The sequence below is a fragment of the Callithrix jacchus genome, chromosome 15 (genome assembly GCF_049354715.1).
Source record: "Callithrix jacchus isolate 240 chromosome 15, calJac240_pri, whole genome shotgun sequence".
Taxonomy (NCBI): domain Eukaryota; kingdom Metazoa; phylum Chordata; class Mammalia; order Primates; family Cebidae; genus Callithrix; species Callithrix jacchus.
The window spans coordinates 12029830-12049692 of NC_133516.1; the positions used below are offsets into that span (position 1 = coordinate 12029830).

The window sequence follows — 19863 nt, forward strand, 5'->3', positions numbered from 1 at the left end:
ATTAACAATACAATAAAGACATAGGCCAGGTGTGGTGGCTCACACCTGTATCCCAGCACTTCAGTAGGCCCAAGGCAAATGGATCACTTGAGGTCACAAGTTCCAGATCAGCCTTGCCGACATGGGGAGACCCCACATCTACTAAAAATACAAAAATCAGGCAGGCGTGGTGGTGGACACCTGTAATCCCACCTATTCGAGAAGCTGAGGTAGAAGAATCACTTGAACCTGGGAGGCGAAGGTTGCAGTGAGCCGAGATCGTGCCACTGCGTTCCAGAACGGGTGACGAGAGCAAAACTCCAGCTCAAAAAACAAAATCCCATTACTTTAAGCCAATGTAGATACAGCCAGACGTTCTATAGCAATCTGAACCATATCATAAAGCCAGAAAAGCACACCAGCTAATATTAGGTAATACATATAGTACTAAATTAAAAAGGTAGTATTTTCAATACATAAACATCACTGCAACCTTACTGGACTCGTAAAAACACATACTGGAGTTATAAACATAATTTTGAAAAGTACCAGAAACAGAAGATTCTCCTGAACTACAACATTTGAGCTAGCATTTATTTACTCAACATTAAAATAGTATAATAGCTATAAAAAGTCAAGAGCTGGGCTGGGGGTGGTGGCTCACACCTGTAGTCTCAGCACTTTGGGAGGTCGAGGCAGGCAGATCACCTAAGGTCAGGAGTTCAAGACCAGCCTGACCAACATTAAAAACTCTTGTCTCTACTAAAAATGCAAACTTAGCTGGGCACGATGGCACGTAACTGTTATCCCAGCTACTCAGGAGGCTGAGGCAGAAGAATCGTTGGAACCCAGGAGGCGGAGGTTGTCGTGAGCCAAGATCGCGCTATTGCACTCCAGCCTGGGTAATGAGAGTGAAACTCCATCTCAAAAAATAAATCAATAAATATATAAAATAAATGAAAGTCAATCACTGGCCAAATGCGGGTGGCTCACACCTGTAAGCCCTGAATTTTGGGAGGCCAGGGCAGGTGGATCATTTGAGGACAGGAGTCTGAGAGCAGCCTGGCCAATGTGGTGAAACCTCATCTCTACTACCTACACAGAAATTAACTAGACATGGTGGCAGGTGTCTGTAATAGCAGATTCTTGGGAGGTTGAGGCAGGTGGATCACCTCATGTTAAGATCTCAAGACCAGCCTGGCCAACAGAATGAAACCCCACCTCTACTATAAAAAAATTAGATGGGCATGGTTGTTTGTGCCTGTAATCCCAGCTACATGGGAGGCTGAGGCAGGAGAACAGCTTGAACCCAGGAGGTGGAGGTTGCAGTGAGCTGAGATCACACCACTGCACTCCAGGATGGGTAACAGAGCAAAACTCCATCTCAAAAAAAAAAAAAAATTAAGAAAGAAAACATTTGTTATGGGGAGACTAGAAATATGATCTTGCTGGCAATCCTTCCATTTTAGGAAATCTAAACAGTGTGAGTCCATTCTGTTTTGTCCCTCTCCACTCCAGAAACAAAACCAGTAAACAAATCCATTCTATTTCTTTCAAAACACATCTAACAATTAAGAGATGATATGCATGGCTCCACACTCTAAAAGGAAACCTTATGTCCTGGGTATCACAGACAGTTGATGAAGCCTTGTTCAGTTGACTGGTGTAGACTTCAATAATAAACTGTTCAATGTACTATGCCAGATAAACATTCCATCTCAGAAGTAGAACAAATACTGTTATTTTAGTTCTGTCTACACATAAATGCAATATTTACACATATTTATAATGGGTTAATACAAACAAACTGAGTTAATTGTTCTAGAGAGTAATAAAATTTGGACAAGATGAATTCTCCTGTCCTGGCACATAATTAGTAGTTAGAGGCATTTGATTTCACATGAAAGGTACCATTAAATAATCAATGGTAAGCATTAAATAATCACTGCACATGATCTTCTCATCTGAGTTAATACTGAAGACCTACCTCCTGAAGCTGGTGTATCAAGTTGTAAATCTTCACATGTAGAATTAATAAGTTCATGCCTGAAAGGTGACAATAAACATTTAATATTCACCATGCAATATTCAGCAAAGTAATATCCACTAGTACATATTTAACATTTAATCATCAAGGGTGGTTTTGAAAAGAAAAGACAGGCTGGGGGCAGTGGCGCCGACGTGTAATCCCAACACTTTGAAAGGCAGGCAGATCATGGGTTAAATGTTTGAGACCAGCCTGGCCAACATGGTGAAACCCCATCTCTATTAAAAACACAAAATTTAGCCTGGAGTGGTGGCAGGTGCCTGTAATCACAGCTACTCAGGAGGCTGAGGCAGGCGAATTGTGTGAACCCAGGAAGCAGAGGTTGCAGTGAGCCAAGATCATACCACTGCACTCCAGCTGGGTTGAGAGCAAGACTCTGTCTCAGGAAAAAAAATTAAGAAAAGGTTATCTGAAGGCTTGAGCACAACTAAATCTACAGAGTAACAAAACAAAGTAACAATTGCAAATTGTCTCATTAGCTGCTTCATGGAGCATGTGTCCTCACAAGTAAAGTGGTAACTCAGCAACACACAGCTCTTTTGAAGCATACTACAAATATCTTTAATGGGATCCTTTAATATCACGTTGTATTCAAGGCTATCTCCCGCTAATCTTCTATAAATACAATCACATATCCCCTCATATGCTTTAAAAGTCTCAGGCCTAAAAACAAGACATGGATAGTGTTTTCTTCCATCTACCAAAGAAGGAAGGGAAGAGAGAAAAGAGAGAGATAACCAGGTATGGTGGTTCACACCTGTAATCCCAGCAGTTTGGGAGGCCAAGGCAGGTGGATCACTTGGGTCCAGGAGTTTGAAACCAGACTGGACAACATAGTGAAACACTGTCTCTACTAAAAATACAAAAGTTAGCTGAGTGTGGTAGCATGTGAAGGTAGTCCCAATTTCACAAGAGGCTGAGGTAAAAAGATCATGAGGGTCTGGGAGTTCGAGGCTGCAGTGAGCCATGATCACACCACTGCATTCCTGCCGGGGCGACACAGTGAGATCCTGTCTCAAAAAAACAAATGTTGGTGAAAATGTAGAAACTGGAACCCACATACATTACTGGTGGGAACATAAAATGGTTTAACTGCTTTGATTGGATGTTTCTTTTCTTGTCATTTGCATTTTATTTGTTTAAATCAAGACAGGGTCTTGCTATCTTGCCCACACTGGTCTCTCCTAACTCATAGGCTCATGTGATCCTCGCACCTCAGCAGCCTCTCATGTAGCTGGGATTACAGATGTGAGTCACCGTACCTGACTGGTGTAACCATTTTGGAAAACAGTTTCTCAAAAGCCTAAATGTACAGTATCATAGAATGCAACAAGTTCTCTCCTAGGCATAGATTCCAGAGAAATAAAAATATATGTCCACACAAAAACTTGTACATGAAAATCTTCATAGCAGTATTATTCATAATGATCAATATATGAAAACAACCGAAATGTTCATCAACTGATGAACAGATAAATAAAATATAGTGTGAGTCTACCGTAGAGTATATTATTCAGCCGTAGAAGGAAAAAAATACTGACACATGCCATGACATGAAGGAACTCTGTAAACATTGTGCTAGGAGCGAAAACAAAAGCCAGCCACAAAAGATCCCCACATATTGCATAATCCTATTTATATAAAAGGTCCAGATCATGCAACTCTAAAGTGACAGAAAACAGATCAGCGGCTGCCTATGGGAGCACAGGGGTATAGGGGGAGTAGGAACTAGTAGCAAAGAAATGTAGATTTCTCTGGAGGGAAATGAAAGCTTCTAAAATTGATTGTGGTGACAGATGCACAGCTCCATGAATACTTTTGCATACTTTTATGAATCAGTTGTAAGGGATGTTAACTATATTTCAATAAAGCTGTTATTTAAAATAAATAGGGGACTGGGTACAGGTGGCTTATACCTGCATATAATCCCAGAACTTTGGGAGGCTGAGGCAGGAGGACCACTTAAGGTAAGGAGTTAAGACCATCCTGGGCGACACAGCATGATCCCATCCCTACAACAAAAAATAAAAAAATTAGCTTTGCATAGTGGTGTACATCTGTAGTCGCAGCTACTTGGGAGGCTGAGGTGGGAGTATTACTTAAGTTTGAAACTATAGCAAGCCGTGATCACACCTCTGCACTGCAGCCTGAGTGATGGAACAAAAAAGGAAAGAAAAGAAATGCAAGTTTATATGACTTTGTGAGAGTAACCAAGTTTGAGGAGAAATAGAAGAACAAAAGAGCAGTGGATGTTGAGGGTGGCTGGCTGGTGAGGTGCAGCTGCTAGCTAACTTCTGAAAAAATGTGTTAGTAAAATTACAGCTCTGGGGATCAGTCACGCAGTCAAATGATGAACGTTAAATCCATTACAAATGCTCATCTTTCTTTACATGCCTTCAAGTGAAAAATTCCTAAGGGCCTAAATAGCAAGTGGTCTGAAATGATAGCAGCTTTTTATTAAAGAAATATTATCAAAAACAAAAACTTAAATGGTTTTGTTTGATGGAACTTATAATACTTTGCTTTTACTTTCTCATTAATGTTTAATGAGACAGTAACTGAATATGCCATCCTTGCTTTCTTCCCCAAAAATGCTCAAACACTTTCCATTGTATTTTTCTTAGTATTAAGCCCCCAATGACAGGGTTCTTGTCAAACCCAATTTTGCACATCTGATGCTTATACTAAATAAATGTTTGTTCAATAAGTGAACCTAAATATTAAGTGTAAATAGAAAGAAGTCATGATGAGATGGAACGAAAGGCCCATCTTCATCAAATTAATCTCTTAATTTGTTTCTGCAGATTATCTTACCTTTTAATAAAAATTTAATTCAGTTGCCCACTTGACTGATGTTTCCCAGCCTTGGAACTCCATATCATGAGGGACTTCCGAAAGAAATGCATTCCGGTAGTCTTTCCATATACAAATCATGTGAACGTGCTTCAGAGTTTTGGTCTTAATAAAGATCTTCAAAGATCCTAAAAGATAAAGCTTTTTCTTAATACGCTTAGGAAGACAGAGAAAGAAAATTATTATAGAAGATAAAGAATACAACCTAAGCAGTACTTTTTTTGAGATGGAGTCTTCCTCTGTCACCCAGGCTGGAGTGCAGTGGCATGATCTCAGCTCACTGCAACCTCCACCTACTAGGTTCTAGCAATTCTCCTGCCTCGGCCTCCCAAGTAGCTATTATTGGCACCTGCCATCATGCCTGGCTAATTTTTGTATTTTTTAGTAGAGACCGGGTTTCACCATTTTGGGCAGGATGGTCTCAAACTCCCCATCTCAGGTGGTTCGCCCATCTCGGCCTCCCAAAGTGCTGGGATTACAGGCATGAGCCATTGCACCCAGCCTGTAAATACTATCTGGAAGCAGCCTTTTGCTACTCCCGGCTGGTGACCTTTAATAACCCTCCTCCATTGCTGCTGCACACTGGCACATTTCAGGCTACACTTTCACCTGCACTGCAACCACAAGATCAATATTCTTTACCTCTTCAACCTTGTAAGCATGCTATTTTAAAAGAAATAACTTTCCACAAAGAATTCATGAAATATGAAATAACAATAGTAAGCAGAGGCTAGTTTAGATTAAAAGAGGCATGATAACCAAACTTAGCACAAGAAGATTGTTTGGATCCAGATATACAGCAAACAATGAGCTGACACCAAAGATTCATTGTTAATTTTGTCAGATGTGAGGAGATAGTGGCTGTTTGGGGATGTGCACTGAACAGGTAAAATGATGTTAAGGCTGTGATTTGCTTTACAATATTCTTGCAAAGGGAGGAAAAGAAATAGAACAAAATGTAGGACAATCTTAATAATCACAGAAATTGAGGAATAGGCATTTTAGTGTTCATCGTACTATTTTCTCTACTTCTGAATAGGCATAAAAACTGTAATTTAAAAATGTAAAAAAAGAAAAAAAATAGCCAGGCACAATGACTCATGCCTGTAATCCCAACTCTTTGAAAACCTAAGGCAGGGGGATCACTTGGGTCAGGAGTTCAAGATCAGCCTGGCCAACACGGTGAAACCCTGCCTCTATCAAAAAAAAAAGCTGGGTGTGGTGCCAAGCACCTGTAGTCCCAGCTACTCAGGAGGCTGAGGCAAGAGAATCAGTTGAACCAGGGAGGAAGAGGCTGCAGTGAGCTACTGCACTCCAGCCTGAACAACAGAGTGAGAATCTGCCCTAATAAAAAAAAGTAAAAATGAATTTACTAATCCATGCTCTGAAGCCACATCCAAACAAAACTCTAAAGAAAAACAAGCAATTTACATGGTGCTATTTATATACAGATCTCCCATGCACCTCTGAATCTAACATTTAAATATTTTGCAACATTATGGCTGGGAGTGGCGCAAACCTGGGCATGGTGGCACATGGCTGTAGGCTTAGATACTACTTAGGAGACTGAGACAGGAGGATAACTTGAGCCCAGGAGTTCTAACCCAGCCCAGAAAACATAACACGACCCTATTTCTTTAAAAAGAAAAGTCAGGGAGCTGTCAGGGAGCTCACTGATAAATTATTTTAGTGCTATCAACAACTGCTATCAACACACGACTACAAAATCCAAAATGATATCTATTACCAGACCTTTCTCCTTACGTCTGAACTCATTTACCAAACTGCCTCCCCCACCTCCACAACTCAATTTGAATGTCAACTTGAAATTAATTAATTTCTTTGTTATTAGATTGGCTTTCCTCTAGCATCTAAAGACTTGCCTTAAATTCTTACTTCATGTTATTGGCATCAAATCTGAAGGGATCTAGTGTAGGAGCTCTTTGACATAAGAAACACGTGTTTTTGAGAAATCACACAAAGTGAAATAATTATCATAGCTGTAAAAAGAAATATGCCCATACATAAATAACAGTAAAAGATTAGAGGCTTTCAGTCATACTAGAGAGTGATGTTAAATCAAATTATTCTGTTAATTCAACAAGAAAATATATAAACCTAATTCTGACAAACTTTCTATAAAATTAAAAAAAAAATGTTGGGGTTGACAGTGAAAACTGGAAGTTTTAGAAAGAGGTGAGACCAACTGCAGAATGTGCTCATCACGCATCACCAAGGCTGTCCCAATCACACCCTCTGCCTCATTATCCCCCTTATTCCATGTAATTCTTTCCCAGACCATAAGCCCTTCTTCCATAGTAAATATCTCCTACTTACTACACATTTCCCCACCAGATTAAATGCTTCAGAATGCATGGGGCAGGGCACTGTCTTCCACACTGCCCAGTTTCCAACACCTGACACACAGGTACCAAATCCTGAATTCAGGATTATGAGGTCGGAAGTAGTGATTATTTCCTCAATACTTGCAGTGGTTCACAGCAATGAAAACCCTAAGATTTCCTTTCCCCTTTCGGGGACCATAAAGAAAGCAGCAATACTGTCAGAGGCACTTGAAGCCGAGCAACTCCATCTAAAATAGGAGCTGGGTAAAATGAGGCTGAGACCTACTGAGTTGCATTCTCAGATAGTTAAGGCATTCTAAGTCACAGGCTGAGGAAGGAGGTCAGCACAAGATACAGTTCATAAAGACCTTGCCGATAAAATGGGCTGCAGTAAAGTGGCCAGCCAAAACCAAGATGGTGATGAGAGCGGCCTCTGGTCGTCCTCACTGATACTACACTCCCACCAACACCATGACAGTTTACAAATACCATGGCAACGTCTCAAAATGGGAAGCATAAAAATAATCCATTCCTGGCCGGGCACAGTGGCCCACACCTGTAATCCCAGCAGTCTGGGAGGCCAAGGTGGGTGGATCACCTTAGGTCAGGAGTTTCAGAGCAGCCTGACCAGCATGGTGGAACCCCCATCTCTACTACAAATTAAAAATAAAATTAGCTGGGTGTGGTGGTGCACACCTGTGATCCCAGCTACTTGGGAGGCTGAGGCAGGAGAATCACTTGAGAACCTGCTTGAGGAGTAAACAAGACAGGCATGATCTGGGCTGTCTGAGCCCCTGTGCTAAAACAGGAGGAAAAAGCCATTCATTTTCACGTGAAAATGAAAGGAGGATGAGTCAGTGAGCCTAGAGACTGAGGTGAGACAGTGCTCAGTGGAGACCTCTCCAACATGATGACATTTCAACTGTGATGCTAATAGAAAAAAGAAGCACAGAAAGCCCTCAACTAACAGCAGTCCACAAACACCAGTCCTCAGCGCAACAGTGCCAGGAGGCTGTGACCTGAGAAGAAGAAAGGCACACAAATGAACAGGCTGGCTGGCACAGAGCAAGCAATCCACAGATGGCATGTGGGAAAAGCAGAGGAATGGCAGAGGGCAGCTCACCCATGCCCCTGCAGACCCAATCAGGGGCTGTGAGGTTTACTCCAAGTATAGTGGAAGGCACTACATATGACAGTCCAGAGAATGAGAGGCTCCACCTCCTACTTTCAATGAGCCTGACCTGGCTGCTCCGTGGCATGGCTCTAACTGAGCACTGGAGGGCAGTGACAAAGGATGGGGTAGAACCTGGGCTTTGTGTTTCGGCAGAGTCAGCAGGCCTTGCTAGGCTGGATACCGGAAGGGAGACAATCATACCTCAGAGTACCTCCTGGGCATCTGGCTTGGGCAGCTGGTAGACCCTGAGAGGAGCTCATGGAGAGGGAAATGGGGACTTTGCCTGGGACACATGAAGCCTGAGGAGGGGTCAAGCACATAGGTAAATATAGAGGTCTAGTATGAGGAGCATCTTCAGGGCCAGGAATGAGAGTCTCAAAGACACAGACAATATAATATTTTTAAGAGGTGAAGTCTCGCTCTGTCGCCAGGCTGAAGTGAAGTGGCGCAATCTCAGCTCACTGCAACCTCCGTGTCCCGGGTTCAAGTGATTCTCCTGCCTAAGCCTCCTGAGTAGCTGGGACTACACGTGCCCACCACCATGCTCAGCTGATTTTTATACTTTTAGTAGAGACGGAATTTCATCATGTTTGCCAGGATGGTCTCGATCTCCTGCCCTCGTGATCCACCCGCCTTGGCCTCCCAAAGTACTGGGATTACAGGCATCCACTGAGCCGGGCATTGCTCTTTAACTTTTATAATTTGATCTTTACTTCTGTTATTGTAATTCAGTCCAAAGAAAAATAGTGTGAGGAAAATAAAAATAACATCAAAAATGCTAATATTCTGTTCATCAAAGTTTGCAGTGAAATATCCCATTACAGCCAGGCAGGGTGACTTACCTCTGTAATCCTAGCACTTGGGAGGCCAAGGCAGGTGAATCGCTTGAGGTCAGAATTGGAGACCAGGCTGGCCAACATGGCAAAACCGCATCTCTATGAAAAATACAAACATTAGCCAGTTGTGGTGGTGAGTGATTGTCATCTTAGCTACTTGGGAAGCTGAGATAGGAAAATCACCTAAAGCCATGAGGCAGAGGTTGCAGTGAGCTAAGATCACCCCATTGCACTCTAGCATGGGTGACAAGAGCAAACCTCCAGCTCAAAAAAAAAAAAGAAAAGATAGGTAGATCCCATTACTTTAAGGCAATGTAGCTACAGCCAGACTTTCTTCAAAAATCTGAACCACATTATAAAGCGAGAAAAACATACCAGTTAATATTATTTAATACAAACAGAACTAAATGGAAGAGGTAATATTTTCAAAACATAAACATTAGTGTAACCTTATTGGACTTACAAAAATAATTTTTTAACAACAGAAACAGAAGATTCCCTGAACTGCAACTTTTAAGCTAGCATTTATTTACTCAAGATTCAACTAATACAACAGCTATAAAAAGTCAAGAGCTGGGCTAGGCATGGTGGCTCACTGCTGTAATCCCCACATTTTGGGAAGCTGAGGCAGGCAAATCACCTGAGGTAGACCATTCCAGACTAGCCTGACCAACATGAAAAAAACCCCATCTCTAATAAAATATAAAATTAACTGTGGCATATGCCTGTAATCCCAGCTACTCTGGAGGCTGAGGCAGAAGAATAGCTTGAACCCGGGAAGCAGAGGTTGCAGTGAGTTGAAATTCAGCTATTGCCCTACAGCCTGGGCCACAAGAGCAAAATTCCATGTCGGGGGTGGGGGGGTGGGGGGAGGGAGTCAAGAGCTAACCAGATGGGAGTGGCTCACGCCTGTAACCCCAGCACTGTGGGAGGCCAAGGTGGGTGGATCAACTGAGGTCAGGAGTTCGAGACTAGCCTGGCCAACATGGTGAAACCCCATCTCTACTAAAAATACAAAAATTAGCCAGGCATGGTGGTGCTCACCTGTAGTCCTAGCTACTAGAGAGGCTGAGGCAAGAGGATCGATTCAACCGGAGAAGTGGTGGTTTCTGTGAGCTGAGATCACACCACTGCACTCCAGCCTGAGTGAAAGAACAAGACTCTGTTTTCAAGGAAAAAAAAAAAAAAAAGAAAAGTCAAGAGCGTGGGGAATATTAAAATCAGACATAACCAACAGTCTCCCATCAAAACAGCTCCATTTATTTGCTATCAGTATGTGTTAAGGTCTATCCGCTAAACACTGATATTTGTACTAATGTTTCAAGCGCACATTAGTGCTTAGATTTAATATCCTTTGCTGTACACTAAACTTGAATATCATACTTTCATATTACAAAAAAAAGCCTCTTTCCCTAAGGAAAATACCATTAATATTGCTTTAAAATTATAAAATGTGAAGATTATAATTTCACAACAGCTGAACATTGTTGACTTTAAACAAAGTAATCTAATAAACCACCATCACAACAAAAGCCCCACAACATAATCAGTTTCACCTTATAAAAGCACTGACATTTATAAAAATTGTAAATTTATAAAACAGTGAATTCCTAAAACTTTAATAGCAAATGATTTTTACTCAGAATAGTACTTAATTAACAATATCATAAAATCATAGGCCGGGTGTAGTGGCTCACACCTGAAATTCCAGCACTTTGGGAGGCCAAGCCGGGTGGATCACTTGAGGTCAGGAGTTCAAGACCAGCCTGGCCAACATGGTGAAACCCTGTCTCTACTAAAAATATACAAGTTAGCTGAGCATGGTGGTGCACGCCTATGATCCCTGCTACTTGGGAGGCTGGGGCAGAAAAATTGCTTGAAACCGTGAGGCAGAGGTGGCAGTGAGCCAAGATCTCATGCCACTGCACTCCAGTCTGTGCAACAGAGCAAGATTCTGTCTCAAAAAATAAGTAAATAAAAACATAAGGAAGGTGCATTTATTATGTATTTATATACCCGGTATTATGTGAAGCACTGAAGCATGTTATCAAATCTTTGAGTTAGATCTTCAGTTCTCATGACCACTAAAGAGCTACTAAGTCTCAGACAGGATAAGAGACTTGGCCAAGCTGACCTTGTCATCTGCCCCCCTTGGCCTCCCAAATTGCTGGGATTACAGGTAAAAATCAAATTCAACCAACCAGATCAAAAGAAACAATTAGTTTTTAAAAATGCAATATTAATTAAATCCCTAAGATCCAGAGCTTTGTAAAAATCAAATAATCCCCAATATCATGCTGAAAGTTTAAAAGAAATGCTAACTGATAATTTAAGAGATAAAACTTTTCCTTAGCTTTGCACTAATCTAGAAAGAAAGAACGTTTCTAATATTTAGACGGACACTACGAGATGAACACTGACTCCACTGTGTAAACGCTCATGAACAAAGTACTGCAGGACTTGCCCAGTTTAGACTTACCGTATTTTCTTTCAGATAGTTCTTCAATATGTTTACATAGATCAGCGATACAATCATTGCATTTCTCTGAAAATTCAGGAAAGGTCGATTGTCAGTATGTCCCTATGTCAGAGCAACACTAACATATAATGACTTATTTCCTATATTTTCCATCTCAACAGTCCATATCATTTTACTTCCTTTGAAAAAATTTTTCCCTTTTTTGGTGGTTCTTATAATTAGTTTACTTGGAGACTGCAGAAAAGTTTTCAAGTTTAGTACCTCTTTTTATCCTTTTAATTTCTGAAAAGGAGGAGGGCAGAAAAGATCAATCAAATTAAATAAAACAACAAGGAGGCCACAGTGAGAATGTCTCCAGGGATCTTTTAGCAAATTTCCTAAAACATGTCTCAGCTGTGTGGAAATAAGACTTTACAGCAGCCAGTGAGGTGATGCAGGCCTAGGTAATCCTAGCACTTAGGGAGCAGAGGTAAGTGGATCGCTTTCCGCTGAGGGCAACATAGCAGAAACTTCCGTCCCCTCCCCCACCTTCCACTACCTCCTCCATGTCCCCATCTCCTCCAAAAATACAAAACTTAGCCAGACATGATGGCAGGCACCTGTAGTCCAAGCTACTCAGGAGGTTGAGGTAGAAGAATCACTTGAACCCAGGAGACAAATGTTGCAGGGAACGGAGACAGCAGCCAGCCTGTGCAAAAGAGCAAGACTCCATGTCAAAAAAGAAAAGAAAAAAAAAAAGCAAGTTTAAGAGGAACCCCAAAGCAAAAATCCCAACCCTTTTCCTCCAAATCACAGAAACACCAGGTAGGTGTAATAGTTTTGCAGCATACCTGTAATAGGCTGATAGTGACCCCCCAAGATGCTCATAACCTAATCCCAGGAACCGGTGAACATTACCTCATATGGTAAAAGGGGCTTTGCAGATATAATGAAGTTAAGGACTTTTGGCCAGGAAGATTATTCTGGCTTGTCACAGTGGGGTTGATGTACTCACCCAGATCCTTATCAGAGCAGAGCAGGTGATGGAGAGCGATGGGAAGTATAGTGATGGAAGCAGGAACCTCGAGTCATTCAGGAAGGGCAGCACAAGCTGAGGAGTGCAGGATGCCTCCAGGGCCAGGAAACTCATTCTCCTACAGAGCCTGGGAAGGTACCTGCCCTGCTCCCACCTTGAATCAGTGCGACTGACTTTAAAATTCTGGCCTTCAGAACTGTAAGGGGATACATCTGTGTTGCTTTTTTTGTTTTAGACAGAGTTTCACTCTTTTTACCCAGGCTGGAGTGCGATGGCACGATCTCGGCTCACTGCAACCTCTGCCTTCCAGGTTGAAGCAATTCTCCTGCCTCAGCCTCCTGAGTAGCTGGGATTACAGGCATGCACTACCACACCCAGCTAGTTTTGCATTTTTAGTAGAGATGGAGTTTCTCCATGTTGGTCAGGCTGGTCTCGAACTCCCGACCTCAGGTGATCCGCCCGCCTCAGCCTCCCAAAGTGTTGGATTATAGGCATGAGCCACCATGCCCAGCTACATCAATGTTTTAAGCCCTAAGTGTGTGGTAATTTGTTGCAGCAGAAACAGGAAACTAGTATCATAGTGAAGCCTCAAAACCCACCTAAAGGGGCTGGGTGCAGTGGTTCATGCCTGTAATCCCAGCATTTTCGGAGGTCAAAGTGGGCAGATCACTTGAGGCCAGAAGTTCGAGACCAGCCTGGTCAACATGGTGAAACCCTGTCTCTGCAAAAAAGCTAGCCGGTGTGGTGGCACATGCCTGTAACCTCTGCTACTTAGGAGGCTAAGACATGGGAACTGTTTAAACCTGAAGACGGGGAGGCGGAGATTGTAGTGAGCCAAGATCGTGCCACTGCACTCCAGCCTGGGTGAGAGAGCCAGACTCCATCTCAAAACAAACAACCCACCCCACCTGAAGAAACTTTCCAGTTCGGTCAGGAGTCCCCCACCCAACCCCCAGAAGTAGACCTTTGTTCTTTATGTGTTTTTTGTTTTGTTTTGTTTTTTTGGAGATGGAGTCTGACTCTGTTGCCCAAGCTAGAGTGTAGTGGTGTGATCTTGGCTCACTGTAACCTCTGCCTGCCTGGATCAAGCCATTCTCCTGTCTCAGCCTCCCGAGTAGCTGGGATTAGAGGCAAGCACCACCACACCTGGCTAATTTTTGTGTTTTTAGTAGAGACAGGTTTTGCCATGTTGCCCAGGCTCTACTCAAACTCCTGGCCTCAAGTGATCCGCCTGTCTCAGCTTCCCAAAGTGCTGGGATTAAAGGTGTGAGCCATGGCACTCAGCACTCACCAAGGCCTTTGACAGCATGCTTTTCCAGGCGATCAGTCTTTGTCTGGTCTGGCTCTGCCACACTTTCCAGCACACCAAGTTGGAATCCTTACCTACATTTTAGAAGAAAAGGGTGTGTATTTTAATCCCAGCTCGGTATGGTTCAGATCTGCATTTAACTCATGGAACCTGGCTGCTCCCCAGGCCCTGGAGGAAAAAAGGGTCTCTCTGTGGGTATGATACAGGATGGGCCAAGATCATGCCACTGCACTCCAGCCTGGGCTACAACAGCGAGACTCCATCTCAAGAAAACAAAAACAAATGTGGCATGGCAAAGAAAATAATTACTGTGTTACAGTTTCATAGAAACTAAAAGACAATACAAGAAGCTGTCTTTTTAGATTAGTATAATTGGTATTCTTATTTTATAGCCAAAAAAATGAGCTCAGGGCAAGTGTGGTGGCTCACACCTGTAATCACAGCATTCTGGGAGGCTAAGGCAGGTGGATCATGAGGTCAAGAGATCGAGACGATCCTTGCCAAAATGGTGAAATCCCATCTCTCCTAAAAATACAAAACTTAGTTGGATGTGGTGGGCACATGCCAGTAGTCCAAGCTACTCAGGAGGCTGAGGCAGGAGAATTACTTGAACCCGAGAGGTGGAGGTTGCAGTGATCCAAGATGACACCACTGCAAAAGAGCAAGACCTCATCTCTAAAAAATAAAAAAAATAATAAGTAAAAGACAAACAGGCTCAGAGAATGTTACTTGATTGATTGGACTATGTTGCATCTCTGAACAGTGAAGCTGAGATCAGACTTCCTGTGTAACTCTCCTAGCCTACCAGGATGCCTCTCATAAAGGGAAGACATATAAATTTGGCCTGATGTACAAAGATGCTGGAACAGCCAATTCTACATACAGCACTTCCACGTTCATCAAGGGAAACCTTCAGGAAAGGTGAAGATGCTTCTAGAAGGGACTGGACACCAGTGCCCTTATTTGTTGCCTTTGGGCTTTTCCTCCAAGGGTAACAGTGACCCAAACTGACTGACTGTTCCAATCAACAGGAGAAAATGGTTCCAAGGTCACCAACGTCAGGCAAATTCACTTGAGGACCTATCTGTGTGCTTTGACAGACAAAAACTGCTTATGTCAAGGATACTGTATTTCAGAAAAACAATCACATTAACAACTAATAACAGTGTAAGATGCTGATGTGTTGAATGCTACTTTAGAAAAATATGCTCAAATGTAGGGAAAAAATTCTGATAGAAAACTACATATCAATTATCTAGCTAGCTATCTAGAGACATGGGCTCATTCATTTTTTTTTTTTTTTTTTTTTTTGGAGACGGAGTATCTCTCTTGTTACCCAGGCTGGAGTGCAATGGCGCTATCTCGGTTCACCGCAACCTCGGCCTCCTGGGTTCAGGCAATTCTCCTGCCTCAGCCTCCCGAGTAGCTGGGATTACAAGCACGCGCCACCACGTTCAGCTAATTTTTTGTATTTTTAGTAGAGACGGGGTTTCACCATGTTGACCAGGATGGTCTCGATCTCTTGACCTCGTGATCCACCCGACTCGGCCTCCCAAAGTGCTGGGATTACAGGTGTGAGCCACTGCTCGAGGCCGGTCTGATTCTTTTGCTCAGGATGGAGAGCAGTGGGATGATCCTAACTCAGTGCAGCAGACCTGCTCCTGGCCTCAGGTGATCCTCCTGCCCCAGCATCCGAAGTGGCAGGGGACACAGGAGGACACGGTTACACCTGCCTTTTTTATTTGCTTGTTTTGTAGAGTGAGGGTTTACATTGCCCAGGCTGGTCTTAAACTCTGGAGTCTTGCTCTGTCAACCAGGCTAGGGTTCAGTGATGTGATCTCGACTAAATGCAACCCCTGCCTCCTGGGTTCAAGCAATTCTTCCATCTCAGCCTCCCGAGTAGCTGGGACTACAGGTGTGTGCCACCACATGCGGCTAATTTTTGTAGAAACCGGGTTTCATCATGTTGGCTACACTGGTCCTGAACTCCTGACCTCAGGTGATCCACCTGCTTGGACTCCCAAAGTGCTGGAATTACACGTGTGAGCCACCAAGCCGAGCCACAGACTTTGTTATTAAATAGCCTAACCCAAGTGGGGCGCCGTGGCTCACACCTTTAATCCCAACAACTCTCAAGGCCAAGGTGAGAAGATGGCTTGTACTCAGGAGTTCGAGACCGGCCTGGGCAACATGGGGGAGGGACTCCCCCCCTCTTCCCCTCCCCCGCCATCTCTACAAAAAAATACAAAATATTAGGTCAGGCATGCACTGTGCCTGGCTAATTTTTGTATCTTTTGTGGAGACGGGGTTTTGTCATGTTGCTCAGGCCGGTCTCTCACTCCTGATTCCAAGCCATCCTCCCACCTCGGGCTCCCAAAGTGCTGGGATTACAGGGCCCAGGCAGCCTCAATTTTCCTTTAAGCAGTCCCCCAATGTCGCACGCTTGGATAGTTTTTTATTTTTTTAGACCGGGATTACCTCAGTCTCGCCAGCTGGAGTACTGTGGTAGGATCATAGCTCATTGCAGCCTTGAACCTTGGGGTTCAAATAGCTGGGAGGCTGAGGTGGGACTACCGAAATGGGGTCACACTAGTTTGCCAGGCTGCTCCTGAACTCCTCGCCCGGAGAAATCTTCCCACCCTCCAGCGTCCGGACACACTTTTTCTATTTTTGACCCACATAAACTCTGTGCTGGGTCACAGTTTGTTACCTACCCTTCTCCAGCCAGCAGCACACAGGACGCAGCGAACGGTGGAGGTTACCAGGCTCTGCTCCGCGGAGAAAACAACACAGCTCCTAGGCAACACACTTCCGCGTGAAGTCGCCGAAGGTCCGCCTCTGTGACGTTGCCGGAAGCCCTTCTCTGTGCGCCGGAAGCGGGCAGTCGCCGTGACGTCGCCGGAGGCGCGCAACGGCCGTGACGTCGCCGGAGGCGCGCAGCCGCCGTGACGTCGCCGGAGGCGGGCAGCCGCCGTGACGTCGCCGGAGGCGCGCAGCGGCCGTGACGTCGCCGGAGGCGGGCAGCCGCCGTGACGTCGCCGGAGGCGCGCAGCCGCCGTGACGTCGCCGGAGGCGGGCAGCCGCCGTGACCTCGCCGGAGGCGCGCAGCCGCCGTGACGTCGCCGGAGGCGCGGAGCCGCCGTGATGTCGCCGGAGGCCGGCCCCTCACGCGGAGCCAATCGGAAGTAGAGGCGGTGCTGCTGGTTCTTCCAGGAGCGCGCATGTGCAGGTGATGGAAGGTGATGTTGATGGAGGCAGCTGCAGAGCTGGCAGTTCCGCATAGACAGGCTCCCGCCTGGCTTCAGTCAACTATAAGCTCCAAAGAGGAGTTTTAAGATTTCACAGTCTGCAGGGCCAGGAGCGGCAGGAACCTGACGCAGCGAGCAGGTGCTGCACACCAACCTCCCGGCGCCTGGTGGGCACAAGCGCAAGGTCGCGCAGAAGAAGCTCCTCAATGGCCAGTGAAGGGCTACCAGCGCCACTGCTACCCCGGCCACGTATTCGCCTTACCTCAGCCTAGGTACGTGCGACCCCCAATACCTTTCCCAGCCAGGGACCCCAGGAGCGTCCATCACCGCTGCTCATCCTGGGCTGGGTCAGCACCCTCTGCGGCTGCCTCCCATTAGGCAGCTGCACCCCCCAGCTTGACCTTTGATGGCTGTTGCAATAGCCGTAAAGCCTTTGCAACTTTGTAGCTTCTGCCCAGGCTGGAATCCAAGAGTAGGGGGTGGGGAAGAGGCTCTCTTCCCTACCCTCCTTCATGATTCCTGACCACCCCATCCTTCTTCCCGTTTCCTTTGATGTTATTTTGTTACAGCTTTTTAAATATATTTTTTAAATTATTTAACCCCTGGGGGCAGAGACTGAGGAGGGAGGATGATAAGGGAACCCGGACTCTCTATGATGGAAATAAAGAGAAATAACCCCCCCCCAAAAAAAGAAGAAACAAAGGAAACATCTTTATAAAAATGTAAGGGATTGGCCAGGTACTGTTGCTCACACCCGTAATCCTGGCACTTTGATAGCCTAAGGCAGGTGGATCACAAGGTCAGGAGTTCAAGATCAGCCTGGCCAGCATGGTCAAACCCTGTCTCTACTAACAATTAGCCGGGTGTAGTGGCACGTGCCTGTAATCTCAGCTACTTGGGAGGCTGAGGCAGAAGAATTGCTTGAATCTGGAGGATGAGGTTGCAGTGAACAATAATAAGGAAATGATGCTGTTCTTTGTTTCCTTTTGGAGACAGGGTATTGCTCTGTTGCCCAGGCTGGAGTGAGGTGGCACAATCGTTTCTCACTGCAGCCTCAACTTCCTGGGCAGGTGCAAGCAGTCCTTCCCCTTCGGCCCCCCAAGTAGCTGGGATTACAGGTGCATGCTACCAAGCTTGGCTAATTTTTGTATTTTGTATAGAAACAGAATTTCACCATGTTGCCAGGCTGGTCTCAAACTTCTAGTCTCAGCTGTCATCCACCCTCAGCTTCCCAAAGTGCTGGGATTACAGGTGTGAGTCACTGTGCCTGGCTATTGCTGTTCTTTTCAAACACATTTTTACCTTTTTTTTTTTTTTATTGCTAGGAGTTTTAGTGTTTTCTATGCTGGAATGCAGTGGTGCAATCTTGGCTCACAGCAGGCTGGTCTCAAACTCCTGACCTCAGATGGTCCACTCGCCTAGGCATCCCAAAGTGCTGGGATTACAGGTGTGATCCACTGCGCCTGGCAATTTTGCTCATTTTAGATACTAGAACTTTTTAATTAAAAAAAAAGATTTTGCCGGACATGGTTGCTCACACCTGTAATCCCAGCACTTTGTGAGGCCAAGGCAGGTGGGTTGCGATGTCAAGAGATCGAGACCATCCTGGCCAACATGGCGAAACCCCATCTCTACTAAAAGTACAAAAATTAGCCGGGCGTTTGTCACGCATCTGTAGTCCTAGCTACTTGGGAGGCTGAGGCGGAAGAATCGCTTGAACCCGGGAGGCAGAGGTTGCAGGGAGCTAAGATTGCACCATTGTGCTCCAGCCTGGCAGACTCCGTGTTAAAAAAAAAAAAACACAAAAAGTTTTTTTTTTTTTTTTTTTTTGAGCTGGAGTGCAGTGGCCTGCTCTCCGCTCACTGGAACCTCTGACTCCTGGATTCAAGCCATTCTCCTTCCTCAGCCTCTGTAGTAGCTGGGACTATAGGTACATGCTACCAGCCCCAGGTAAGTTTTGTATTTTTAGTAGAGATGGGATTTCACCATGTTGGACAGGATGGTCTTGATCTCTTGGCCTCATGATCCACCAGCCTTGGCCTCCCAAAATGCTGGGATTACAGGTGTGAGCTACCACCCCTTGCCAAAAAAAAAATTCTATTTTGAGACAGAGTCTCACTCTGACACACAGGCTGGAGTAAAGTGGGCCAGTGTTTTCATATGTACTCTTGTAAGTGGGTAGAAGAGGCTGGGACCTCAACATGATGGGAGGTCAAATTTTTTTTGAGGCAGGGTCTTACTTTCTCACCTAGGCTGGAGTTCAGTGGCAAGATCATAGCTCACTGCAGCCTCAAGCTCCCAGGCTCAAGCAATCAAGGGGGGCTGAGACAAAAGAATCACTTGAGCTCGGGAGGTGGAGTTTGTGATGAGCCGAGATCACGCCATTGCACTCCAGTCTAGGCAGCAAGAGTGAAACTCCAACTCAAAAAAAGTGTTTTCCAGTGGAACACAGTGGCTCACGCCTGTAATCCCAACGCTTTGGAAGGCCACCGTGGGAGGATCAGTTGAGGCCAGGAGTTGCAAACCAGGGTGGGCAACATAGCAAGACCCCGTCTCTACAAAAAATAAAAATACAAAA

At 44.8% G+C, this 19863-nt stretch overlaps 2 protein-coding genes across 50 annotated transcripts in view; one reads left to right on the forward strand and one right to left on the reverse strand.

The window, feature by feature from the left end:
- LOC103790484 (uncharacterized) overlaps positions 1–16877 on the reverse strand; it is a 135925-nt gene extending 119048 nt beyond the window's left edge. For 34 of the 40 annotated variants that reach the window (XR_013527080.1, XR_013527085.1, XR_013527084.1 and 31 more), the window contains exons 1-9: positions 16752–16877; positions 14020–14111; positions 12708–12924; positions 12313–12401; positions 11714–11779; positions 9241–9333; positions 4841–5007; positions 3943–4038; positions 1967–2025 (exon numbers count right to left, since the gene is read on the reverse strand). The gene's annotated coding sequence lies outside the window, so the exon portion shown is untranslated. Of the gene's footprint in view, positions 1–1966; positions 2026–3942; positions 4039–4840; positions 5008–6762; positions 6880–9240; positions 9334–10278; positions 10397–11713; positions 11780–12312; positions 12402–12707; positions 13450–14019; positions 14112–16751 lie in introns of all 40 variants that reach the window. The other 6 variants (XM_078350272.1, XM_078350273.1, XM_078350277.1 and 3 more) reach the window with 6 other exon arrangements.
- Positions 16878–17264: 387 nt separating this feature from the next.
- Positions 17265–19863, forward strand: part of LOC144576535 (uncharacterized) — a 197322-nt gene continuing 194723 nt past the window's right edge. For all 10 annotated transcript variants that reach the window (XM_078350250.1, XM_078350251.1, XM_078350254.1 and 7 more), the window contains exon 1: positions 17265–17557. The gene's annotated coding sequence lies outside the window, so the exon portion shown is untranslated. The remainder of the gene's footprint in view (positions 17558–19863) is intronic.